The sequence below is a fragment of the Neltuma alba genome, unplaced genomic scaffold (assembly GCF_004799145.2).
Source record: "Neltuma alba isolate B1F8T4 unplaced genomic scaffold, ASM479914v2 tig00013092_pilon, whole genome shotgun sequence".
NCBI lineage: Eukaryota > Viridiplantae > Streptophyta > Magnoliopsida > Fabales > Fabaceae > Neltuma > Neltuma alba.
The window spans coordinates 1-14,548 of record NW_021637420.1 but is presented as its reverse complement, the minus strand read 5'-3'; positions in this window follow the sequence as shown (position 1 = coordinate 14,548).

Below are 14,548 nucleotides of genomic sequence, written 5' to 3'. Positions count from 1 at the left end.
AATAGTTGATAGAGAGGTTATCCTTTTTGTAAATGATGTTAACTGGGTAGGATATGTTTGTAATCTGAATGACAAGGAAACATTAGGTGGTGGTTTAATCTTAATGTTAACTTGTCATTTGAATACAAGTTATGTAACTTCTGTCATAGACGTACTGGTTTTTGGTAAATATTATCACTTCAGTAGTCAATTCCATTATACATGTAGTAAAGTCTGAATGTTAATATAAACATATCATGATGTTCTTCAGGTGTACTTGTATGCTATTTTGTCAACATTTTTACCATTTGCTTAATTCCTCTAGGGGAGATGGCGGAAGTTGCCAATAGGCATGACCGGAGTGGTTAATTTGATTACAAATGTTGTTATTCACATTACAAATGTTGTTATTATCATTATCGGGGTAGTGAATGGCTATGGCATGTCATCTTACAAGCATGTGTGTGTGTTCATTGCTGCTGGGGCTATTAATGCTTGAGGTTGCAGGATTCAAGTTTTGGAAATTTAGAAGCTGATATAATAGTGTTCAGAGACTGTTTAATGAATCTGAATTATATATTAGCATGTTCTGAAAGTGAAAATAATTTACAGATTATATATTATTGCTAGTTGAAATGTTTTGAAGGTTAAAAGCTGATTCAATACTTGTAAAATATTTGTATATATATGAGTATATGGGTTATTGCTTGTGAATTGATGCTTGTGAAATTAAAGTATCGAGGCATAAAACTGATTTTCCTTTCTTTTTTTTTTTTTTTAAAAAAACTGTTGGTTTGAGGATTGAAGAGCTAGAGATTAAAAACTGATTTGGACATAATGATTTATGTCTCTAAGTGCTGAATTATGATTGTGCTGTTTGAATCAGATTGTTTTACAACCTGTGAGCTCAAAGTAGGAGCTGAAAAATCAGTTTCAAGTTACTGAATTATGCATTCGTGTGGTGGCTAGTGAATCATGACCTTAATTCAAGACATGACAAAGCATTGAGCTTGTTTTCATCAAATGAAGCCACCACACTGACCAAAAGACACATCTGTGGTAGTAGTAAAGATTACGTAAATTAAACATATAGTATTTGTGAAAGTAGTGTTCAGATATTGTCAAAATACTTGACTTATGGTTGTAGGTTGTAAGTTATGATATTTGTTGGCTTAATTTAAATCTTTTTTGGAATAATTTCACTAAACAAGTAATGATAATTACAGCATGCATAATGAAAGTTGTAACTTCTGTCATGGCATTTGCAACTCAATTATTTGTATCCCAAATTACATCTATTTGGACCCAAATTTCACTACACACATAATGGGATTAACAACATTTGTAATGCAAGTGACCACTTCCGTATTACCATTTGCAACTCGTTTATTTTAAACCAAAGTAACATGTATTTGGAGCCAATTTCACTACTCCGATAATGATAATGACAACATTTATAATATGAATTACAATTTTTGTAATGAGAGTTATCATCTCGCTATTGTTATTTGCAACTCGTTTATTTCAAACCCAAGTAATATATATTTGGAGCTAATTTCACACTCCTGATAATGATAATGACAAAATTTGTAATGTGAATTACAACTTTCGTAATGAGAGTTACAATTTCGCTATTACCATTTGCAACTGGTTAATGTGAAATGAATTTAACATGTATTTGGAGCCAATTTTACTACCCTAATAATGATAATGATAATATTTGTAACGTGAATTACAACTTTTGCAATAAGAGTTACTATCTCGCTATTGCCATTTGTTAACTCATTTCTTTCAAACCCAAATAACATCTATTTTCAGCCAATTTTACTACCCCGATAATGATAATAACAACATTTGTAATGTGAATAACAACATTTGTAATCAAATTAACCACTCCGGTCATGCCCATTGGCAACTTCCGCCATCTCCCTTAGAGGAATTAAGCAAATGGTAAAAATGTGTTGACAAAATAGCATACAAGTACACCTGAAGAACATCATGATATGTTTATATTAACATTCAGACTTTACTACATGTATAATGGAATTGACTACTGAAGTGATAATATTTACCAAAAACCAGTACGCCTATGACAGAAGTTACATAACTTGTATTCAAATGACAAGTTAACATTAAGATTAAACCACCACCTAATGTTTCCTTGTCATTCAGATTACAAACATATCCTACCCAGTTAACATCATTTACAAAAAGGATAACCTCTCTATCAACTATTCTCCCAAAAAATTAAGGATTCAAAAGTTATTCTATTTACACCCAAAAAATTACTCCTCAATGTTAGACCCAATGTCAGATGTCATCAAAGCCTGCTAACCTGCAACAAAGAAGCATAAATCAATATTTTAGTTACCCAATAATCAATTTCATTTATCTTTCGAAACACCCAAAAAATACACACACCCACTTACTCCATTGACAACTTAAATATAGGATTTTACAATTTCAATAATGAATTTAACAACACTGACCACCTCATGCTTACTGTTTGTCACCATTTTTCCATTTCCGACGCGTCACTCTCTCGTCCTGGTGAAATTCTTCATCCAAACCCTCTACACTCACAAACCCATCCCCATTTGAGCATGCAGCAACAAAGAAATCGGGTGATACTAGCGTTTTAACAGAAAAATTGCTTACCTTTTCCCTCTTTCCAGATTTCCACCCTTGTTCTAGTTTCGTCTTCTCAGCCTCTCTCTCTTCTGGTATATTATTGTTTTCTCTGCAGTTCATATCTTCAGAGAGGTTGAGGGTATTTTAGTCTTTCTACCGAATTGACAAAATTCCAGATTGATACCCCATACCCATTTGGTCATTTCAGTTATTTGTATACCCATTTTGTCATTTCAAATTTCAACCGTCCTTTTTCTGTCATTTTCCCTAATAATATGTATTATTGGTTTTCCTAACTAACAGAATCATATGCATTAGAATTACTTCTTAATTGGAAGTTCCCTTAATATAAGCAATCAATAAGGATATTTTAGATAAGAAATTATAAACTTGATAGGCAAAGTGAATTAAGATACGATATTTTAGATTACAGTGAGTCTGTTATGTAATTGTTATAATTTCTTCTATTCTTAATATAAGAGCTAGTTTGACATTCAATTTGGTATTAAATATAAGATCCCAAATTACTTTATCTCTCATATTTATTCATATTTTCTCAAGGTAGTTCTTATGATAACAGTCAATGTTAAAGGTTTCATCAAATGGTAATTATAACTAATACACATAATTAACAAAAGTATTTTAGAAAAACCAATACTTATTTATTATAAATAACTTACTTAACTAATTTTTTTAATTTATTTAAATTAGTCAACTAATTTTTATCGGATATATTATTTAGGACAAAAAATAATATAAAGAGGAAAGAAAAATGAAGAAAGAGTCAAAGTTTAACGCACATTACCCAAAATAGGCGGTCCGCCGAACTGAAACTGACCACACAAGCTCAAGACAATAGAGAAGCAGACGTAACCACAACCTAAACTTACTAAGATCCACGACACTGCCATCTAACTAAAATTGATTCAACCAATTCCTTTGATTGAATTTTTTTTGGCCAAAAAAATCAATTTTATTAATATCATGAAAAAATTAATACACACACCAATAGCCGAAGCCAAGTAAAAACTCTCAAAAAATCCTATCAGTACAACCTATCCCACACCTTGCACCTAACTAAAAAGCGAGAAAGAAACAAAATAAGAAACAACCTAAAAACCGGATAAAGCAAGAAACTCTTAACCAATACCTTCTTTCTTGAAACTTGTCCTGGTGCCTTCATTGGATTCCCTACACCTCACAGAGTCACGAGTCAAAATCATGCATGAGGAGGATGGCGTTGAGACCAGCCATTCACACTGGTACCTCCCCCTTGTTGTACCTACTGCTATAGCATCAGCAGCTTTATTTCCCTCCCTTGAGACAAGAGAAAAACTGACCCCTTGCACAGACTCCTTTATTTCGAGGACTTCCTTCAGCAACTCAAGACACTTCCATTCACACCTAGCACTCAAATTCTTCTCAATCATCTTGAAAAGAATCTCACAATCCATCTCAATCACCACTGGAGATTTTGAGAATTTCCTTATGCACAATAAGGCCTCTCTCAAAGCCATGCACTCAGCCATAAAAGGAGAGTCAGCCTCAACCTTTTTTCCAAATCCCCCCACAAAATGCCCACTTCCATCACGGCACACTACTCCTATGCCAGCCTCCCCATACTTTTCCCTGAAAAAACCATCAACGTTGATCTTGATCGTTCCTTCACTTGGTGCTTGCCAATTATGAAGCCTAGTGAGAGTTTCAACATGCATCCTCTTACTTTTATTACCCAAACTTCCTTTAGCTTTCCAAAATTCCTCTACTTGTCTCATTACCCAGTTCACAGTCTTCTTAGCATCAGGTTTCTCTTCTCTAAAGACCCAATTACATCTTTTTTTCTAGATCCACCAACAAGTATGGACTTCCCATATTCATTGAGCATATCTTTCCCACACAACATTGATCTCAACCATTCTTCACATCTCTGCACGTTCCATTTATTAAACTGAAATCCTAAACAACTTCCAAACCAACATTGTTTGGCTCAGGGACACAAAGAGTAAATGTTCTGTAGTCTCTACCTCAGATCCACATACAGGACACATTGGATCTCTAGCGCAAGATCTTTTAAACAAAGCTTCCTTGGTCGCCACTGCTCCTAATCCTATCCACCATAAGAAATGTTGTACTTTTGGCGGTGCTGGAACCTTCCAAATATTTTTCCAAAGCTGTTTAGGAGTAACATATGATGAACCTGGATCTCTGGTAAAAACCTCTTTCTTGCTCTCCTTAGCCACCCCATAACCAGACTTCACTGAATAGCATCCATTCCTACTGGCCATCCATACAACGCTATCGGCACAGCCACTCATAGGAATAGGAGTCTTCAAGATCATCTCCAATTCCATTTGAGTGATTTTCCCATGAATGCTATTCAGATTCCAGCGTCCATTTACAATCAGGTCTACAACTTTCAACTTCTTCTCTTCCTCAGAAATGGAACCTGCTCCCAATTTATAGCCTTCAAGACCCGTAATCCACCTATCTTCCTAAACCTTAATCCTCTGTCCATTCCCAACCTTCCAACAAAGTTCATTGAGAAGCAGATCCCTTCCTTCTAACAAACTTGACCACCCCCACGAGGCTCTTTTTCCTTTCTTTGCCCTTAAGAAATCTCCATCAGGGAAATAAATCCCCCTCAGCAATTGACACCACAAATCATTCAGCTTTTGCAGCAGTCTCCAAGTTGTCTTTGCAAGCAGTGCTCTATTGAAGCAAAGAAGGTCCCGGAACCCCATTCCACCATCACATTTCCTCTGAGTTAGCTTACTCCAACTCTTCCAATGTATCATACCCTCATCTTTGTTCTGACCCCACTAGAAGTTAGAGACCAAACTATCGATCTCCATACAAGACTTCTTAGGAAACAAGAAGCATGTCGTAGGGTACGTAGGAAAGGAGTTTGCTACAGCCTTGATCAAAACCTCTCTTCCAGTAAAAGTAAGTAACTTTTGCTTCCATCCTTGCAACTTCATCCCCACCTTATCACGGACAAAAGCCAAAGCAGCAACTTTAGATCTTCCCCATAACACAGGAAGTCCTAAATACTTTCCTACCTGATCTGAGTGTCTTGTCCCCAAGCAACGTGCTACATTCTCCCTCATCTCTAAAGGTGTATTAGACGAGAAGAAAATATAGGATTTTTCAAAGTTTACCATTTGTCCAGAAGCATCACATTAAACATCAAGGATTTTCCTCAGGACTAGACAATTGATTTCATCTGAATTCAAAAATAAAATTGCATCATCTGTGAAGAAACAATGAGAAAGCATGGGGGCTCTTCTTGCCAACTTGATGCCCTTCAACTCCTTCTTATCAACATGATATTGGATCATCAGTAAGAGTACTTTAGTAGCCATGATGAAAAGGCAAGGTGATAATGGATCACCCTGCTTTACTCCCCTCCCTGGCACAAGGGAATCAACTTTCCTTCCAGCAATCTGAATATTGAAGGCAACTGAGGTAACACATTCTATGATCCGATTAACCCAACCACTACAAAAGCCTAGCTTCAACATAACAGCTCGCAAAAAATTCCATTCAACCTTGTCATAAGCCTTATTCATATCAATCTTCAAAGCCAATTCTCTCTTTCTTCTAGACTTCTTGTTTTTCAAGTAGTGAAAGGCTTCATGTGTGATAATGACATTGTCCTGAATCATTCTTCCAGTAATGAAAGCCCTCTGATTCGGTGACATGATTCTATCCATCGGACCCTTCAATCTATTTGTCAGGATCTTTGCAATGATTTTATAAGAAACATTGCATAGTCCAATCGGCCTGAAATGAGAGACTCCTTTTAGCTTATCCATTTTCAGAATCAACACTATGTTAGTGTTATTTATCTTCTGCAACTCAGATCTTCCATTAAAGAATTCATGCACCATATCACAGACTTCCAAATTTATCTCTTCCCATGCTGAGTGATAGAATAAGGCTGAAAAACCATCAGGCCCTGGTGCTTTATTAGCACCAATTTGGAACACTGCCTCTTCTATTTCCAAATTTGTAACAGGCCTCATCAAAAGGGTATTATCATCCTCCGTAACAATAGGCTTCACATATGAAAGAGCTTGGTCTAGAGATCCAACACCTGCAGACTCAAAAAGCTTTTGATAAATTTCACTAAAGGCTTTATCAATTTCACCTCTCTCTTCGATCCATCTTCCATCCTCCCCCTTCAGTCTCAACACTCTATTTCTGTCTACGCTGAATGACATTATAGTGAAAGAACTTAGTGTTCTTATCTCTACAACTTAACCAGGTTACTCTAGACCTCTGCCACCAATAAACTTCCTCCTTACGCCAAGCATCCTCGATCTGGATGATCAATTCCTCTGTTCTTGCCAGTGATTCTTCATTCATAACACCTCACTGGCAATCACTTAATTGCTGCCTCAAGTGGTCAATTAATTTCCTAAAGTTAGGAAATTCTTTTTTGCTCCACTGAAGAAGTTCCTTTCTGCAAGCATTTAGTCTTCTGATTACATCCTCCAGTCTACCCTCCACTTCTCCCACTACATTCCTCCATCCCCTATGAACTACATTCAGGTAATCATCATGAGTTACCCAGTTAGCTTCAAAACAAAACAACTTCAGAGATTTATCCTCGATGTAGCAGCAATTAACCAGTAGAGCATGATGATTAGAACCTATTGGTTCTGTATGAAAAACCACAGCCTTATCAAAAGTATCTCGAAATTCCACATTACCCAGAGCACGATCAATTCTTTCCTAAACAATTGCATTTGGCCTCTTGTTGCACCAAGTGAATCTCGGCCCCTTAAACTCAAGATCTATCAAGCTACAGTCAGATAAAAGGCTTTGAAAATTAATAATTTTCCTCATAGCTCTTGGATTACCCCCTTCTTTCTCTAACTGTGACAAAAGATCATTGAAGTCACCCACAACCAACCAAGAAGCCTTGCTATTTGATGCAATATCCCCCAACTTGTCCCACACAATCCTTCTTTCACCTTCTTTTAGTGGACCATACACAAAAGTAATCAGGTCAGGTAAATCTTGATTCCTGGACGTAATCGAGACATGAATTAAGTTTTTTGATTTATACAATACCGCCAAATCCACTTCATCTTTCCACTAGATTGCTAACCCCCTGACAAACCTCGAGGTTCCACAAACAAAATATTATTCATCCCACATTTTCTACTAATTTTCTCACCTTTTTCATTATTCATTTTTGTTTCCATAAGGAAGATTATTTTAGGACTGAACTTTCTCACCAAGTCCCTTAAATTTCTAACTGTCAAGGCTCTCCGTAAACATTGACAGTTCCAAGATAGTATCTTCATGGCGCCTTGGTGGCTGTTGAAGGCCAGCCACTGCCACCCTCAGCATCACACTTCCTTCTACTACCCGCTTTTGATTTGAAAACGAACATACCATCACCATTCATTGGGCATAAATTTTCTTTCATCTCATTATCATCATTCGTCATCATTTCCACCCTGACCTCGCCTCCTTTCATCCCTTTGCTCTTACTACCTCATCTCATTTTTGCTTTCAATTTCTTCAAACTTGAAGCATAAACAGATATCTCTTGCTTCTGTACTGCATCCTCATTATTTATTCTTCTTTTCTTTGAACATTCAGATTCTAAGCCTTCAAGAGCCTCTCTCTTCAAACCAAGCACCTTCATCTTGTTAACTGCTTCAGAGAGCATTTGCCCAGTATACAACACGATTGCCATTGGATTTGAATCCTCAACTTGCTGACATTCAACATAATTACCACTGCCAGTAGTAGAGGAAGCATCATGCTTGGACAAACCTATCTCAATTTTCGGCCCAACTTCATTCTTTAATCCACTTGGACCCTCATCTGATACAGTAGGTTTCCTTCTTAAAATTCTTCTTACTATTGCTCTACTCTGACTTTCTTCTTCAGAATCATCCACAGTAACATTCCCAATATCAGTACCAGCTTTTTCTTTCTCCACCTTATCCCAATCATTTTTGTTGTTTTTAATTCTGATGCTAAATAATGCATCATCATCAACACCTTGCACTTCCCTCTCAGATTTACCCCCACTCCCCTTATTTCTCCTAAGCGCTTCTTCCTTCTTCTTCCTTGCTACCTCTGCCTCAGGCCAATCATTTCGCATAATCACTACTGCCCCATCACGAGTTCGGCATAAAGCAGTAGATAGCCATGCACCATACCTTGGCTCCTCTTTATTAAAAACCGACCTCAATCTTTCAACTCTACAGGAACGATGATCGTGGCCTACTTTACCATATCAAAAGCAAAAATTAGGAAGTTTCTCATATCTCACTGTTATCCACGCTCTACTGCCATTTGGTTTTGGCATCCAAAAACCATATGCTAAGGCCTTCCTAAGATTCAATATTACTCTGGCACGTAGAAAGCTACGATAATGTTTTCCATTATAATACGGATCCTCAGCCATCATCATTTCTCCTACGTGACTTCCAATTGAAACAACATTTTCCAGATACATCGCTTCTAAAGGAACATTATGTAATTGGATCCAAACAGGACAAGATCCAAAGTCAACGTCCTCAAAAGATTTATACTTAGATCTTTCTTGCCAACTCAATAAACTACCATTGATTGACCATGGCTGACCTCTAAGAATTCTATCATATTCCTCTTTCTCAGAAAATTCAAACAAAAAAGCATTACCAGCTACTTCAATTATCTCCAAGCCAGCTTGTAGATTCCATGCCATACTCAGAATTGACTCCGTTGTTGATTGCATAAAGGTCCTCTCAATCAAGACTTTGCCGATCAAAGTCTTCTTCGAATCCTCCTCCCTCCAAACTAACGGAGTCGTAATCATAATCACTTCTATCTCTTCCATTCCCTATACACTATCCTCTGAACTCCACAAATCTCCAGATTCTACCTCCGTACCTCCGATCACCGAAAACTCACACTCTCATGCCCTAGCAGAGAGAACTCTCCATTCTCACGAGTACGTGGAGAAACTCATATATTCGTCCTTTGATTGAATTGACTACATTGAATTGATGAATAAATGAAAAATACTAGTATTTAGCAACCGAATTTCATTATTTATTTATTTTGCGTTCAACCCATCAGTCTTGACATTGTATTATATAGCATCTTTTCAAGCGTGTATTCATTTTTAAACAATATATTGCATTGCCGAGGTAAGAAAACTATTAACTGATTTAATTCCAAGAATAAGTGATATTTTTTCATTAGTATTTTTTACAAACTCCTTCTCATTGGTATGACAGTATAATTACTCAGCCTCAAGTAGTCGTTGCTTGTCATTATTGTCGTATCCCCATTTTCATAAAGTTCCAACTAATAGCGACAACCACACTATCCTTTAATGATATTGACGTTAATACGTTAGATGGTACTCTTTTAATTCTAAATATAAAACTTATTTTGTAATATAAATATAAAACGGATCTTATATTAAAAACCGGAGGAAGTATATGGTGTCGTATTTCATTTTCATATCTCTGTGTGTGTCTAATTGTATATCTAAATATATACATATATAGAAAAATCATTATATGTTACCCAAACTTAGATGATTTTTTTGGGGGTTGAGAGATGACTTTGTAACATATTATAGGCCAAAACCAGCTGTCATGAAGGAAAATGGAGTTAAAAAGACCGTTAGGGTAAGGCCGTAGGGGTGAGATTGCTCCGTTTTTTATTATATTGGGACAAAATTATACCAATAAATATTTTAGGGTATTATTCTGGTTAAAAAAAAATATTTTAGGGTACCAAGTGCATATCCAAAATAATTGAGAGTGTGCTAGCATCTTTGCTCGTATTTTAATCATTTTTTCCCAGAAATATGCGCTTCTTTGATGGCAAAAAAAGAAAAAGAAAAAGAGTACGTGCTTCTTTAATCTGCTATGAAAATACCTTAATTAATCCACACATGCCAATAACAATTAAAAGCATTAAAACAAACAGAGTTTGGGTCTAACAGAAAAAAACTAATCTTCTACAACGTGATGAACTGAGTTTCGAATCTTCACTGGAAGATGTGCCCACATTTAGTGCCCGATAATGTCTCGAACAAGATTGCCTCCAATAGGAGGATACCTGGGCCTACAAAAAAAAACCATTAAATTTGTTATAAAATTAAAGTGGTTTCCAATATTACTTTAATTATTTTTTTTGCTAGAATATTACTCTAATTAATTATACTAAATTTTAACATCACATTAATTTCGTATAGAAAGAATGAAAAATTGTCCCTTCCAAGATAGGATGAAAAATTTCTTCTAATCTCTTGTGAATTGATCCAGAGGTAGATTGATTAGAAAAATTTTGATAAATCATTGATTCATCTGGTGTCGAAATATATGATTCATTTATAAGTTTACTAGATCGAAAATTGCTGATGTTCAAAAATTAATAGAGCCAATGTCACATTTATAAGTTTACTAGATCAAAAACATGCTGGTGAGTTTATATATTAGGCTTTTAATGTTGAAAAGCCTGCTTAACAAATTGATATACCAAAATCATTTGTTAATGCCTCCGTGAATAGCCTGATCAATATTTATGAGAACAAGTCTTTTTTTTAATTTTAGTATTGGTATATTTAATTTAATATATTGCAACACTTATACACATCAAGGCAACAAAATTCTTCCAATAAAATTGACTTTTGGTCAAGAGCAAAATATTTTCCATTTAAAGATTGAAATGTGCAATATTTATTCCTACTAATCCACCCCAATACACATAGATGGATATTTAAAGAAAGTTGAGACATATATTAGGTAAGAACTTCCTTCTTCTTATTTGTCTCTAAATAGAACAAAATAATTTTCCTAAAAGAAGCAAATAGATTTAGGAGACTTATATTGTATAATTAGTTGATTGTTATTCAACAAGGTTTTGCTAACGTGAGGGGGAAAAATTAAGTAGCTAGAAAAGAGAACGTATAGAATGCATTATTACTATCAAAAATAGATCCTCAGATATATTAGTATGGACTAGAAGTTCATCAAACATTACATTCCTAAAATGCTACAATGATCTAAATAAAATTTTTTAAATCTCTTATTATAGCTAAAAATGCTCTAATTAGTATTAAAAAAAAAGAGATATACCGGCAGCATGAGAGGTTAATTGGTTCCAATATAAAGATATTGAATAAAGAGGAGTATACAACTTAGAAGTTATATTAAGGAGACATATACTGTAGAAGAGTATCAAGACATAACGAATTGTAAAACCTCAGAAGAGGTGCAGGTAACTGGAAAAAAAAAGAAAGAGATTTCAATAAGTTATGTTACAAGAAAAAATGGAATCGAAAAGATAAAGTTGTCAATAATGATTTTGATAAAAAAATTACGTGATAAAAAGAGGATCTTACACGTAAATCTATCATATAAAATAGACATAAATTTGGTCAGGAAGGAAAAGACGTGGTGAAAATATTATTTCGATATGTAAAAATTATGGACTGATTGACCTATAATCCAAGCACATGAAATAAAATTTTTTATAGAATATATGAACATTCATGTGAGAGTAAAGATTTTCACAAAGGTCTAATGATGCTTATGATGAGATATATTACTTTGTAGTGAATATAATTTTACATATTTGAATAGTCTGACAGTTATGAAATGCGCCTGTTAGATATTATTATAACCCATGGATGAGGATCATTAAATAGTAAAGTTTGCATGATAATTCTTAAAGGATCCAAAATATGCTATGAGCATATATGAGAAAATCTTTCAGTATATAAAAATATTATGAAGATTAAAATAATTTTAGTACGTATCATCCATTTTATGGTTCTGAATCAAAATATATGAAATTCCTTAAGGATTTCGCTTGCTAGAAGTATACAACTCAAGTTCTTGAAAGCAATACTTAATTAAGTTAAATAAGTTTCTATAAGAATTGAAGCAATCAGAGCGTATGTAGTATAACCAACTAAGTAAATATTGGTTGAGGGGATGATATAAAAATGGTCCAATTTGTCCATATATTTTATAAAAGTTCTTAAAATGAGTTTGTTATAATTTTGGTTTATATTGATGACATAAATATCATTAGAACTCTTAAAGAACTCATATAAGCTATAAATTGCTTACATGAAAGAATTTGAAATGAAGGACTTGGAAAAATAAAGTTTTGCTTCATATTACAAATGAATAATTAAGAAATGAAAATTTTTGTATGTTAAATAATTGATACAAGAAAGGTTTTTAAATGTTTTCATATAGATAAATCACATCTATTACGTACTTCAGTGGTTGTGAGATATGTGGAGGTAATAAAGATCCTTTTAGATCTCGAGAAGTTGATAAAGAACTATTTGATCCAGAAGTACCATATGTTAGTACCATTGGTATACTTATATATCTTACTAATCACATATGACTTGATATATCATTTATTATTAATTTACTAGTAAGATATAGTTCTTCACCAATATGAAGACATTAAATAAAGATTAGAAATTCTTTTCTGATCTTCATGTTGGTAATTCTAGATAGAGTATCTCATATATTCAAAAGATAGTAAAATATATATCTAGCAAATCTATTCAAGTAAAAAAGTAGTCTAGCAATTTTGTTCACCAAGTCGCTTCCTATTACAATATTTGAAAGCTTATTCATGATATGAGATGTCATAGACTTAGGGATATCAATTAATGTTATCAAGAGGTGGAGTTAACTTAATACACGCTGTACTCTTTTTTCATTGTTTATGGTTTTTTCCCACTGAGTTTTCCTAGCAAGGTTTTCAATGAGGCAGTATTGAATTGTATATCAATGAATGTATACTCTTTTTCTTTTGCTAGATTTTGTCCCATAGGATTTTTCCTAGTTGAAGTTTTTGTAGTGAGGCACATTCTTATATAAAGGACATTCAATGGCGAGTGTTATGAATATTATCAAATGTGGATATCCATCTCCTCTTCCTCTACAACTTCATCAACTCCTACTACTTTTACTAGGCATTAATCTTCCATTGCTCCATTACTCCTCTACTATGCTTTTAATTTTGTAACTCACCTGCACTTCACATTCATGTGGTTTATTATCCATTATCTATCATTTAAGTATAAGTATAACCTATGTGTAAGATTATGCCTATAAATAGGGCGTGTCATTGTATTGTGATGCAAGTGAAGTAAGTGAAGGAATACGGTACCATTCTCTCATTTTCTTGTTTATATCTCTTCTCTAATCTACTTTCTTTGTTAGTTAATTTCATAACACTAAGCATTTAATAAGCTTTTTTTTTTTTTTATCCCTATATATTCTCTTTCCTTTTTGATTCATTTACTTTATCTTTTACTTATTCTCTTCATTAATAAAGGGATATTTAAAAAAATACATGCATTACATATTTATTATTTTAAACTAACTTTAAATAATTTCTTGGTAAACATAAATAGATAAAATTTATTTTACATTTTGAAATGGAGGGAGTATAAAAAATAGGGTACTAAATGGGAAAGGGGTCTCTCCACTTCCTTTTTCCTTTATTTCCCTCCACTTCTAATCTTATTGTAATTCGAATAGTCTATATTACAATTATATAAAATAATTTTGTAAAATATATTTTTTATTATTGTATTAATTATAATGAGCAAAATTTAGTAGTTTAATTTTATTGATTTATTTTTTTAGTAAAATTAACATTTTTTTTGTAATTTTATTATAAAATCTCCACTGTCGAAATTGTAACTTTACGTCTTTACCATTGAGATGAGAATTAAAAAAAACAATAAAGGAAAAAAAGAAGGGAGACGCGTTTTTGCCGTAATACGTGGTCGATACGCCAAAGCTAACTAGACAGAGATATAATACGGAGTGAGAGGGAGAGGGGCCATGGGTAGAAAAGGAGGAGGGAGGAGAATTAATTGCAGGAAAAAGGGAGTAATTTCAGAAAAAGAAAATGGCGGGACCTGCAATTA